This window comes from Coffea eugenioides, unplaced genomic scaffold, assembly GCF_003713205.1.
Source record: "Coffea eugenioides isolate CCC68of unplaced genomic scaffold, Ceug_1.0 ScVebR1_2635;HRSCAF=3700, whole genome shotgun sequence".
Lineage (NCBI taxonomy): Eukaryota > Viridiplantae > Streptophyta > Magnoliopsida > Gentianales > Rubiaceae > Coffea > Coffea eugenioides.
This window is the reverse complement of record NW_020863140.1, coordinates 36,356-48,247: the sequence shown is the minus strand read 5'-3', so window position 1 is coordinate 48,247 and position 11,892 is coordinate 36,356. Positions and strand designations below refer to the sequence as shown.

At 34.5% G+C, this 11,892-nt stretch overlaps 1 pseudogene; it reads right to left on the bottom strand.

Moving 5' to 3' along the window:
* Nucleotides 1-9,415: 9,415 nt before the first annotated feature.
* LOC113757035 lies at nucleotides 9,416-10,335 on the bottom strand (annotated as a pseudogene).
* Between the last annotated feature and the right edge of the window lie 1,557 nt (nucleotides 10,336-11,892).

Below are 11,892 nucleotides of genomic sequence, written 5' to 3'. Positions count from 1 at the left end.
GGATTAAGGAGAATTGGAGCTACTTTGCTTTTCAACAAAGCACCAAACATCTCTGGTTCATTTGCTGTCTTTATAGTTCGATCATGTACTTCAAAATGATGTTTCTCTGTGTGTAACAATTATTCTCATCAATAAAAGACTACAATTTAAAAAAAAAAAAAAAAAAACTTAAAAAAAAAAAAAAAAAAAAAAAAACTGACTAGGAGAATTAGTATGCGTTGTTTTTCCAACATCAAAATTCAGAAGATTATACTCAAGTTTCTACATTGTTTGATCAATCTTGATCAACCACGAACAATGTCGTTGATTGATTTCTTAGCAAAACTTGCAACAGAAGAAAAAATCAAACTAGATGAAGAAGAGAGAAAGAAAGCAGCCGCTGATAAGCTTCATCAAGATTCTCTAGTGCCCGAGATGGAGCAGCGCCCAGACTACATCAGATATATATGCAAGCGTAAGAGAACCCCCAGAGAGGTCTGCTGTGTCATAAGGAATACTCCAGAGGGGCGTTTTGAGGAATATCCCAAGGAGAAGTTGAACAATGGTACTGATTTTGACGATGGCCAGCCGCCCCATCCTGATGAGAATTGGAGGAGAGAGAGATTGTTGAAGAAACCAGTGGTTTATGATGGTGAGGTGAAAGTTAATAAGAAAGTAGTGGAGAAAACCATCGAGTATGAGCGTACTCGTAATGGGGTTTCAAAAAGAAAAAGATTCGTGGTGAAAACCCTGGAGAATAGGGATGAAGAATCCGCCGATGATGAATTTTACGAAGGCCAAAAAAGCATCAAGAAACGTAAGGAGGAGGGTTCTGGTAATGGGATTTTGATAAGGGAAAGAAGCTTGAAGGAGGGTTTTAATGAGGGATTGAATAACAGGAATGAGAAGATCGAGGAAGTTGTTTGTAACGAGAGTGAGGTTTCAATAAGAGCAGGTTCCTGGAAGCTACCTGTTGAAAGCAGCGGTGAAGAAGCTGATGGTGATGAACTTTATCAAGGTGAAAAAGGCATCAAAATTCAAGAGAAGAGGGAGGATGGTGATGGTTTTTTCACTGGAAAAATAAACGAGAAACAAAAGGAGAGTTTTCATAAGAAGAGTGTTAAGAGCAGGAGCCCTGTTTATGATGAGCGTCCATTTCCTGAACCAGGATTGCCAGAGGAAGTCAAGGAACAAATTTGCGAGAGAGCCAGAGAAAAAGGTGGAGTATTTGATGAAAAAGACAAGGCGATTTTGGTGATACAAAAGACTCTCACAGCAAGTGATGTTAGCAAACAACAAAATCGATTCTCCATTCCTGAAAAGAAGATGAATAAAAGCTTTCTCAGTGCTGAGCAAGAAGCGTTCCTTGGTTCTAAACTAGATGGGAAACGTTACTACAATCGTATCATGGTAGATATAATCGAGCCGTCGGGTACAGTGAAAGAAGTGCCTTTTTCAAGGTGGAAGATGCCGAAGCAACGAGGCAAAACTAGTGTCTCATATGTCATAAAAGGAGCCTGGAAAGATATTGTGCCCAACAATAGGCTTGAAGCCGGCAAAGTTGTGCAACTGTGGGCAGTTCGGATCAATGAAGGGCTATGTTTTGCTTTTGTTATACTTGATTGAGGGAATACACAAAAATTTTTCACCTTAGGATGAAGAAATTCCCCAATCTTTAATCATCTTCTGTATTACTGCTACTTTTATGATTTATCAGCCTACTTTTCGATTGTTATATAGACTGTAAAACTCATGATGCATTGGGTTAACCTTGCTTTTGATATCCATAAACAAGACTAGCTATTAGGCTGATGCTTCCAGTTTGGCTTGTAAACTTAATAAATATTGCTTTCAAAGATAGAGCTGAAGAAATAAAGTGGCTAGATTTTTATTTATTTATTTATTTCTGGTTGAGACACAACCGTACCATAACATACTGTACTTGCATTGTATCGTAAAAAAAAAAAACTCAAACTATTAAATATGTTTACCTTAACAAGAAAACTTAAGGCTCTAATTTTGGGCTAATTATTCTATCACATAAGACCATCAATATTGAATATATATCCTATTGCAGGATTCCCAAGTTAGTAATCCTCTTTAACAAACAGTCACTGAAAAGCTGTTTAACGTAATGTTACAACGTAGCATCATTCGATTGTGACGATGGAAATTTCCTATTCTTATAAAGGTAATTAGAGGGATGCACAGCTGAAAAAATAGGAGCATAGTTGAGGTCAATTGCTAGTTTTTTTTACAAAAAAAACAAACAAAATTGTTAGCTCAGTTGCTAAGTTCAACCTGACAAAAATTCCTAAACCAACATGAAAAACAATTTTTTAGAAGTTTCCGATATTACTTGTACTCATTTTTTAATCATATGCCGAAAGTAACTCTGACCAAGAATTCAAAAACTTCCAAAAAGTCAACATATTTATCCCACTCCTATTTGTACAATACTTAAAGTTTCTAAAACCAGTCTTCCAGTCCCATAAGAATTGTATAATCTATACAAGTACATGTCAATTAGTCTCCAAATATTTCAATCGAATTGTATCATCTATAGAAGTACATGTCAATTAGTCTCCAAATATTTCAATCCATCACAAGATTACCTCTCAATATTGTTCATCAGTCTTGATCAGCCACGAACAAGACGCTCTCACAACGAGTGATGTTCATAACCAACAAAGTCGATTCTCAATTCCAGCAAACAGGATGGCCAACAAGTTTCTCAGTGCTGATGAAGAAGCTTTCCTTGATCGCAAACCAGATGATGAGAGACATTACAATCGTATGCTTGTAGACTAGGGGAAAAAGCCCGCGCGATGCACGGGAGTTTAGTGCCTGTAATTAAATATGGTTGATAATTATTATTTGGTATTTTGTAATGTAAAAATTGACGTATGACAAATTTATTATGTGATATTAAACATAAAAATCATAAGTTACATATTGAGTCAAAAAAATATAACATGCAATGAAACATAAGTATATGATATGATCAACCACTTTGCATCCAACATAGTAAAATAAAAGACCCGTTTATATCTGTTCATGCACTTTAGGAATATTAAAATCTGCAGTTTAGTTTGAATTTGATCTTGATATGAGGACAATCCACCACATTATCTTGTCATATAAGTGAGATTTGAACAATTAGCATACTTAAAGAAATCATTGCTAGTGAAATTTCGGTTCTTGCAAGTCAAATTATTGAATTTATATTGATTCCAACGACATCATTACGAGGCCTCCACCTTGACCAATCAATCAATTATGATTTATTGTATAATTTAGAATATATATAGCAAAGCATCTCCTTTTCGATAGGGGTCACAATCACGAAACATCAGTTTTTGAGTTAGTTGCAAAGATATACAACAATTAACACGCTAATTTAGAGGAATAATTACCTCAAAAAAGTATTAAAGCATCTTAATCCACTCAATTCAAGAAAACAATTAAAAGTAATGAAGTACATACTTTAGATTTGCAGCCAAATAGTTTTAAGAAAATAGTTAAACATATTGGCAAATCAAATGAAGTGAAAAAATTGACTAAATGGAATCATTTGAAAATTTCCATAACTAATAGTTAAAACAACAAAAGAAGTAGATGCAATCTATAAATGGGAAAATGTATGATGATAAACTTATTTTAAACCACAAATAACAATTAACAAATGTGATCTCCTTCTTATCAAGCCTGTCTAATATGGACAATTGAATTGAAATACTAAAAAAATTATTGCACATACAACTCGCAAGATTACAAATTTCTTACAACTAAAAAGTAGATTGTCTAAAGAAAACATACTTATTGAGAAAAGATGTTGCAAAATGGGGAAGGGAGTAGTTAATGTAGCAACATCCGAATTCAATAGGCTGCATGATTGTGGTGGAATAAAACTGTAAGTAAATGAAATGAATTTGAACATGGGGGTTACTATGGTAATGGCCAAGAAACCAAACTTCTCTACTAATTGGCATTAATTGTCTTAACATCTATATATCATACGTTTGTAAATAATGGATGAGAAAAGTTTTTGGAGATTAAGAGACTTGGATGTTAATACAATTAAATGATTAGAATGGTTTTGATGTAATTCCACTAAAATATAAGCTGAATTCAGTTGTACCCAATGTTTAATCGGATATTGAACACTGTCACATGTCAAACTTGCCCATAACTTTAAATATTTGAAAGGGCATTTAAGTAATTACAACAAAATCAAATTAGCTATAATAACTTGTATTCAATACTTCAATTGCACTTCAAACACTTTTACATTTCCAATATAGCCTCACCCTTACGGTTGAAATCGAAAGACCATCTTTGCCCTAAACTCATTTTTATATAGTATAAGGAGATATAATCGAGCCGTCGGGTGAAGTGAAACATGTAAAATTATCAAAGTGGAGGGTGCGCAAGGAAACAGGCAAGCTCAGTCTGTTTTACGTTCAGACTGGAGGTTGGAGTTCCATTGTGGCCAACAATCAGCTTGAAGCAGGCAGAGTTGTGCAATTGTGGGCAGATCGGATCAGCGAAAAGCTACGTTTTGACTTTTTTATTCTTAATTAATTGATTAAGGAATTCAGGTGGTGCAATCATCTTGAGGTCAGTGAACAATTATTATCCTGATTTGAGGTTTAAATTGCTTGATGAACTACTGCTACTTTTATGGATAAAATTAATGCTACTTTAATTATTATCTTAATTTGAGGTGTATATTGCTCGATGTAGTGCTTCTACTTTTATGGATAAAATTAATGCTACTTTCAATTTCCTACCAAAGTAATTTTAAGTAGAGCAATTGTAGGTAGAGTTTGTATCTGGAATTCAGTTATTGGCTTAATTTTATTTTCTGCTCTTCATGGACATGGATAATTCTTGGATATGATTGCTACTTTCTGGGGTTTCCATAGAAAAATATACTATAACGTGATTGGATTTGATATATGTGAGATAAAAAAATGATTAGGAAATGTGATCACAAACAACGTAAAAATTTTTCTTTGAAAAACTTCAATCCAAACAAGGAAAGATGCTTTCTCGTACAGAACTCAAGAAAAGAAGCTGAGAAGGAATACCAATTAATTAGGAGCTCTAGAATGACTGCCATATTTCGGCTGTAACTACACAAATATGTGTAACTTAATGGTGGAACACACTTGAACCCCTGTATTCAAAGGGAAAAATGCACTTTTCATCGCAGTTGATTAGAGGTTGGGCCAATTTGGTCCCTATTGTTTGAGAGAAAACACATTTCGAAAGTTTTAATTTTTTAACCAGTTTAGCACAATTGACATTTAATCACCCAATTTGGGATGAATTTGACATTTAGTCACTCAATTAAAACACACAAGAGGCATGCATTGTAAGTAAAGGAGTTAGGGGAGGTAAAATTCACTTATCAATTGTCCAATTGGATTTTGTGTGAAGTTTGAGTGATTATGTTGTTACTTTTTAGTTTTTTCCATCTTTTTTTACATTTTTTTTTACAGAAGATAGTTAATTTTAACTTTTTCAAATAATATCATTGTGAATATGCTAAACTACAATCTTGCTTTTTCCCTTTGTTTGATGTTGTTTGTGTTTGTCTAATAGATTTCTCTATATTGTCATTGGGAAATTTTACTTTTGCACTGCATACTGTGATGGAATTGGATAAATTTTTTGAAAACCTCTTATCGTCGGCAATATTGTACTTTTACTTTTGGTGAAAGAGGAAAGTGTGTTAGCTATTATTTTTGTGCTATGGTTATGCATAAACTGGCCTTTGCAAAATAAAATTGATTCTTTTTATGAGTATCATGAATCTCTCCTCCTTATTTGCTGAGGTTGAATTATGAAGTTATACGCAGTGGAGCACAAGTTGAGTAATTGATTGCAATCGCACATTTGATGTAAATATTTTTTTATTTACATGTGGTAACTTTGCTTACTTTTAATTTAATTGTTACATTGATAAACTCATTAATTTTAATAGATTGTAATAAATTATTCGCGAAATAAATATATCGCTATATTTTTTTCTTGAAGGGGAAAAAAATCATATTTTTAGGGTGCAAAGAGAAGACATATAATAAAATCAATTCTTCTAATCAGATAAAAGATATAGAATTTTCGGCATCAATATGAAGAGACAAATAATCATGGATATGCATGCAAAAAACTTGGAATTACTTGGGCCAAATTACTATTTTTGTATTGTGTCCATGCAAAAACATGACAATTTTCAACTCAATCATACGGTTCATTTTTCTCAAATTGATCTCGCTTGTCAATCGCTCAGCATTGACGGTAGCTTAAACTAGTCTAGTTGAATCAAGTGTTTCAATCCATTTATCAAAACAAACTTAGACGAAAATTTATCAGGCTGCATTCAGATTGAGATCAAGTAAATTGAGTATTTTTAATCGACTTGAGTTTGAATCATGCTCCTAATTTCAACGAACATAATGTCAGGATTCAAGGACTAATATGCAAATTATGTAAATTGGAGTAGCTTTATGAGTTAGTTAAAGGTTGTTAGAAATGATGAGATCAGCAAGTCAGTGTGTTACAGAATAATTAAAAAGTGATTGAATGCTTCATTTCTATATAGGGAAGAATTGTAAAGGAAAAGGCAATTAAGGAAATTGTAACTGAATTGATTCTTCTTCTATCTCTACTCTCTCTCGTCTTCCTCTCCTGCTAGCTAGTTCATCTCGACGTTCTTCTTCTTCTTGGAAACATAGCTCCTTACTAGAGCTTCTATCAGGAAATCTCACTCGAACTCCTGACAATTGGTAAAAGTCTGGACGAACCTTGGATTGTACACATAGCTTCAACAGAATTTGAAAGATCAAAGGAGGAAATAGGAAGTTCGGCTGCAGGATGCACTAAATTCCATTAGTTCTCTTCAACAGAATCAACGGGAAATTCAATAACAACTAGGAGGAGAAATGGAGATCAATACTAAGGATAAGAAAGCAATGATTTCAGGAGTTGATCAAAAACTCAATGCTTTGATTCAATTGATGGCCCAAGAGAAAAATCTAGAAAGGGATGAATCAGCTCAACTGGAAAAGACCCCTATCCTACCCGCACCACCACCACATACCAAAACCCAACTGGACACTGGCATAACTCAGTGTTCCAAAAATAAATTCCCCAAGTTATTTTTACCTCACTGAATCTTATTTTGTTTCTAGTGTCATTAGCGGATTGAGGGATGAAATTAAGACCATGGTCAAAATGTTGAAACCAACCAAAGAATCTGATGTTACGGAGTTAGCATAACAAGTGTCGAATTTATACAATAATAAAAGTACTATTCAAGAAAATTTAAATGTATATATAGTAGTGAGTAGGGTCATTTCCATAAGGGTTGGGGAGAAATTTGCTTTTTTTTTTTTTAAGAGTGAGAATTATGGGGTGATTTTTAAAAAATTTAAAAATAACCAAATAACTAATCAATAAAACAATTCACAGAAATAAGCAAGAATTAAATAAATAAATAAATAGACACGACTCTAGTTAAAGATGCAACTTTTCAGATACGATTCACACAATTGATCATTGATGTAAGAATAATTCAATTACTCATTAATAAATTGGTTATAGCTATCAACAAGTTCTGACAGCTAACTTTTCTTTACTTTATTAATAGTTAAGGTACGACCATTAACTATTTTTCTAATCAAAAAATAATTCTAGGTACAAGCGTATGATTTAACTTTTCGATTCTATTAAAAACTAGAAAAGCCAACCCTAACCAATAAACACGTGGTATTACAAAAGATATCACCATTTACCAAATATGAGTAGAATTTACAAATCAATACCATATTTTGTCAAAAATCAAGGAAAAAATATTCACAAATTTATTAACAAAATGGACCCTTTCAATTTTCCCCACACCTAAACTATACTTGTTCTTAAGCATATCCTAATTCAAAAGTACAATCAAGAAAGTAAGTATTTTACAACAAATCATACCAGCATAAACATCCTACCTTTCCAATAACTTCATTAAAATCCGAATGCACTAAATTCAACAATCCTCACAAGGGGCTTAACATACGCACGTATCACCCCAAAGTGTACGGGGTCAAATACAATTCTCAAATCAACATCATGGAGTGACATTCTCATAGGTTTGCTTATATATCACAAACCCACCACTAATAGTGAATTCAATATAAGAATCCAAGGGACTTTTATAAAGTTGTAACGGGGCTTTGCATAAGGGATAAGATAAAATGGTCAATTGAGATGTAAACGCATCGAAGAGAATGTCAAAATGTCACTGCATGAATCTAACTATCAAATTCATACAAATTCACATTTTCAAGACTTATCAGCAATTTTCACCAACTTAGCAAGTGCAGGCATACTCATGGGTCTTCATCAATGATCATAACATGTCAATTACCCACTTATTATTTATGGTAGAAAACTATTCTTCCAATTGTTTTCCGTTGGGCGGAGTCAGGTGACCTTTTTTTAATTATAGTGATGTTTCTTCTCATGTGTTGTGTCAAAAACCTCCAATTGATGGCATTAATTCGGACTAGAAAAGACAAGTACAAATGCTACTTCTCACAAGTTCATACTTCTACAATATCAGGAATGGGATATTTAGTTAGTAAACCTTTTAGCTTTTATTCCAGTTCCACTCATCGGTGTACACTGTGAGTGTAAGATTTTTTTAGTGTCGGCATTGTTGTTTTTTGGCTCTTGTTCTGGTCATAGTATTTCTATTATTTTCATTGACTTGCAACTTTAATGGGATTCCTTTTAGTTGTGTCTCTCCTATATACAACACTGGTTATTTTGACAAGCTGTTACATTAATTTCTGATCAGCCTTTGAAAGAAGTTATAAATTAGTTAATAATTACGTTTAAATTGTAATGATACAATATGTTTCTCCTTCCTGTTATGAATCCATAAAAGAAATGTTTTTTAAAAAATAGAAGTAGGCCGTGCAACCCTGCATGCATAACCAATTAATATAGCATTAAGCGGTGCTGGAATTGAAACTCTGTAATAGCAAATGTAATGATAAAAAGTGGTGAAAAGTTATGGTCCCTCAGGCATACATTGGATGCTACACTTCAGAATTTACAAAGAATGACCTATCTGTGGTATCATGGTGTCATCCCAAAAATTTCAAGTTTCAATGTTTACAAACTTCAAGTTGAATAATTTGCAATAGTTCTGTCTCCAGCTTCTTGCAGTTGAGATAGTCGGGAGAAAAATCTTCAAGATGAAGGGAACTCTGTCACCCGGATAGTATTTGCTCTGGACAGATCCAATATTAGTTGGCTCTTGAAATGAGCAACACAAGGAGGATGATCATGAGAAATTAAGACGAGGAGAGATGAGCGCAAAGAATGGGAGGACACATAACAAAAGGCACCTTGTAGAAGTTGACACTTTAACAGCCTATCTGGCTGTCTTAGAAAGCTGTCTTAGCTTTCTCGCAGCAGCACCTGTGCTGTGGAAGTAGGGTGGAGTACAAAGACAACTCTGGAAGAAAGGATGGTTAAGTGCCTTTTAAGGCAGTAGGCCTTTTACTTGGATCCCATGAGCAAAGTGATGTGATTAGATCTATTGCGTCCTTAATAGCAGCAGGTATCAAGGTGGAAAAAGAGATACCAGCAACCCGTGGAAACTGCTATTTAACATCAGTGGCAAGTTTAAGACCTTCAGACCAGTTATTCTCTGTTGGGCTACCTAAAACACTGCATATTTTATTGATTCCGTCTGCCTCACTGGAACCTGGAAACAGAGGACGAAGTATAAACAGTTCAGCCATTATTACACCCACTGCCCAGAGATCCACAGCAGTACCACATTCTTTTGATCGAAGCAGAATCTCAGGAGCTCGATACCAGCGAGTCATGACATAGTCTGTATATGGAGGTTGCCAGTCAATTTCACAGGCTTGACCAAAATCTGCAATCTTTAAGTCAGCATCCTTTGACATCAGCAAATTGTCTGGCTTAAGGTCGCGGTGAAAGAATCCCTGCTGATGCGCCTGAGCGGAGGCCTTGCAGAAGTCGGAAGCTCCATCTTTTAACTCGTTCTTCTGGTATCGGCGTTCTTGTCTGCTGCATCAGTTGGTATAGAGTACATTCCAGGTATTCAAACACACAGTAGAGTGTGTCATGCTCTGTAATAACGCCCTTCAGCTTCACAATATTCGGTGGTCCATTTTTCTAAGTTGATTTCTCTCAGATCAAGCTCTTCTGAACGATACTTCTTGATCTTTTTAATTGCAAGCACCTCACCAGTGTGCTTATCAGACGCTTTCCAAGCACCTCACCACGCCCAACTTTCTTGATTTTTTCATACTTTTCCATCTTTTGATTTCAAGATCATGCAAAGATAAACCAAATCTTTGCTCATCTGACACTTGCAGATGGGGGCGAACTAGGGGTGGCAATTCGGGTCCAAATCAGGTTGGCGGGTCGGGTTCGGATCAACCCGTTAGAAAATCTGTTGACCCGAACCCGACCCGCCAACCCGTGACGGGTCAGGTATGCTGACCCGAACCCGAAAATTTCAGGTTGACGGGTTGGCGGGTCGATCCGAAATGACCCGAAACTTAATTTTAATTTATTAATTTATCACTGTAATTTCTAATAAAATCAATTTCTCACAAAACTAATTACATAATCAAGTAATAAAAATTTAAATAAATAATTCCAAACCAAATCTAAAATAAATTAAACACCGTAAAAGTGTTTTATCCCAAACAATATAAAAGTAAAAAATAATATAATATATTATTTGTCCAAATATAATAATTTCAACTTCACACAAATTAAATAAATTCATTTAGGATTAAGTAATTAATGCCTTTGAAAAAAAGAATAACTTAGTTTAGTTAGATAAAATTATTTTTATGTTTATTAAATTATTTTTAATTCGTAAACGGGTCATATCGGGTCACCACGGGTTGACCCGAAATCGACCTGTTTTCTTTTCGGGTTCATCGGGTCCAACCCGATTCTGACCCGAATTCCTGAAACCTCAACCCAAACCCATTAATTTCGTGTTAGGTTCGTGTCGTGTTTTCAGGTCGTGTCGAAAATTGTCACCCCTAGGGCGAACCCTGAATTTCAGTGATTGGAAATGAAAAAAAGGGAAGCAAGTAATGGGCCGCAGTTGCCACGTAATGGGCTAAAAGGTTTACAGGATCATTTATAGAGGAAGTAACTACAAGAAAAACCGCTTATAGAGGCGCATCAAAATGTCACAAGTCACACTTTGTTGAGGCACTTAATTTATTAAGGCACATACTTAGTGTGCCATGTAAAACCTATGTTACAAAAGCTTTTTAAGGCACAATTAAGTGCCACGACATAGAAAACAATTGAGACATTTAGAAGTGCCAAAACAAGGTTATAATGCTTACACAAATAAATGCCTTAATTGGGATTCAACTTTCAAAATCTCAACTTTTTAGAGGCACAAAATAATGCCATCTTAACTTTAAGTTGACGCTTAAAAATGCCTCAAAAACCTGCTGCGTAACAAGATAATTTCTACTACGAAAAACCCTTATCACGACACTTACAAGTGCCTCAATAGACTGTATTTTTTTTTTCTTTTATGCCCAACCACGGTATTGCTGTGAATATAACATCCCTATTATATCAATATAATCATACATTCATGTTGGACATCTCACATTCAATGACCAAAACCAACAATATTTGATTGAAAAATCACTTTCAAATTATCACCATAATCAATGATTACAATTAAAGTACTCATAACTACTACTAGTTTTTCAACCAACCAATTAAACTTTCATCCTTGCAAAAAAAACATAATATTTGATTTAACATTCACCTAAATAGCACCAGATAAATTAAAATCAACTAAACCGCTAGTAGACCAACTTCTTGTAA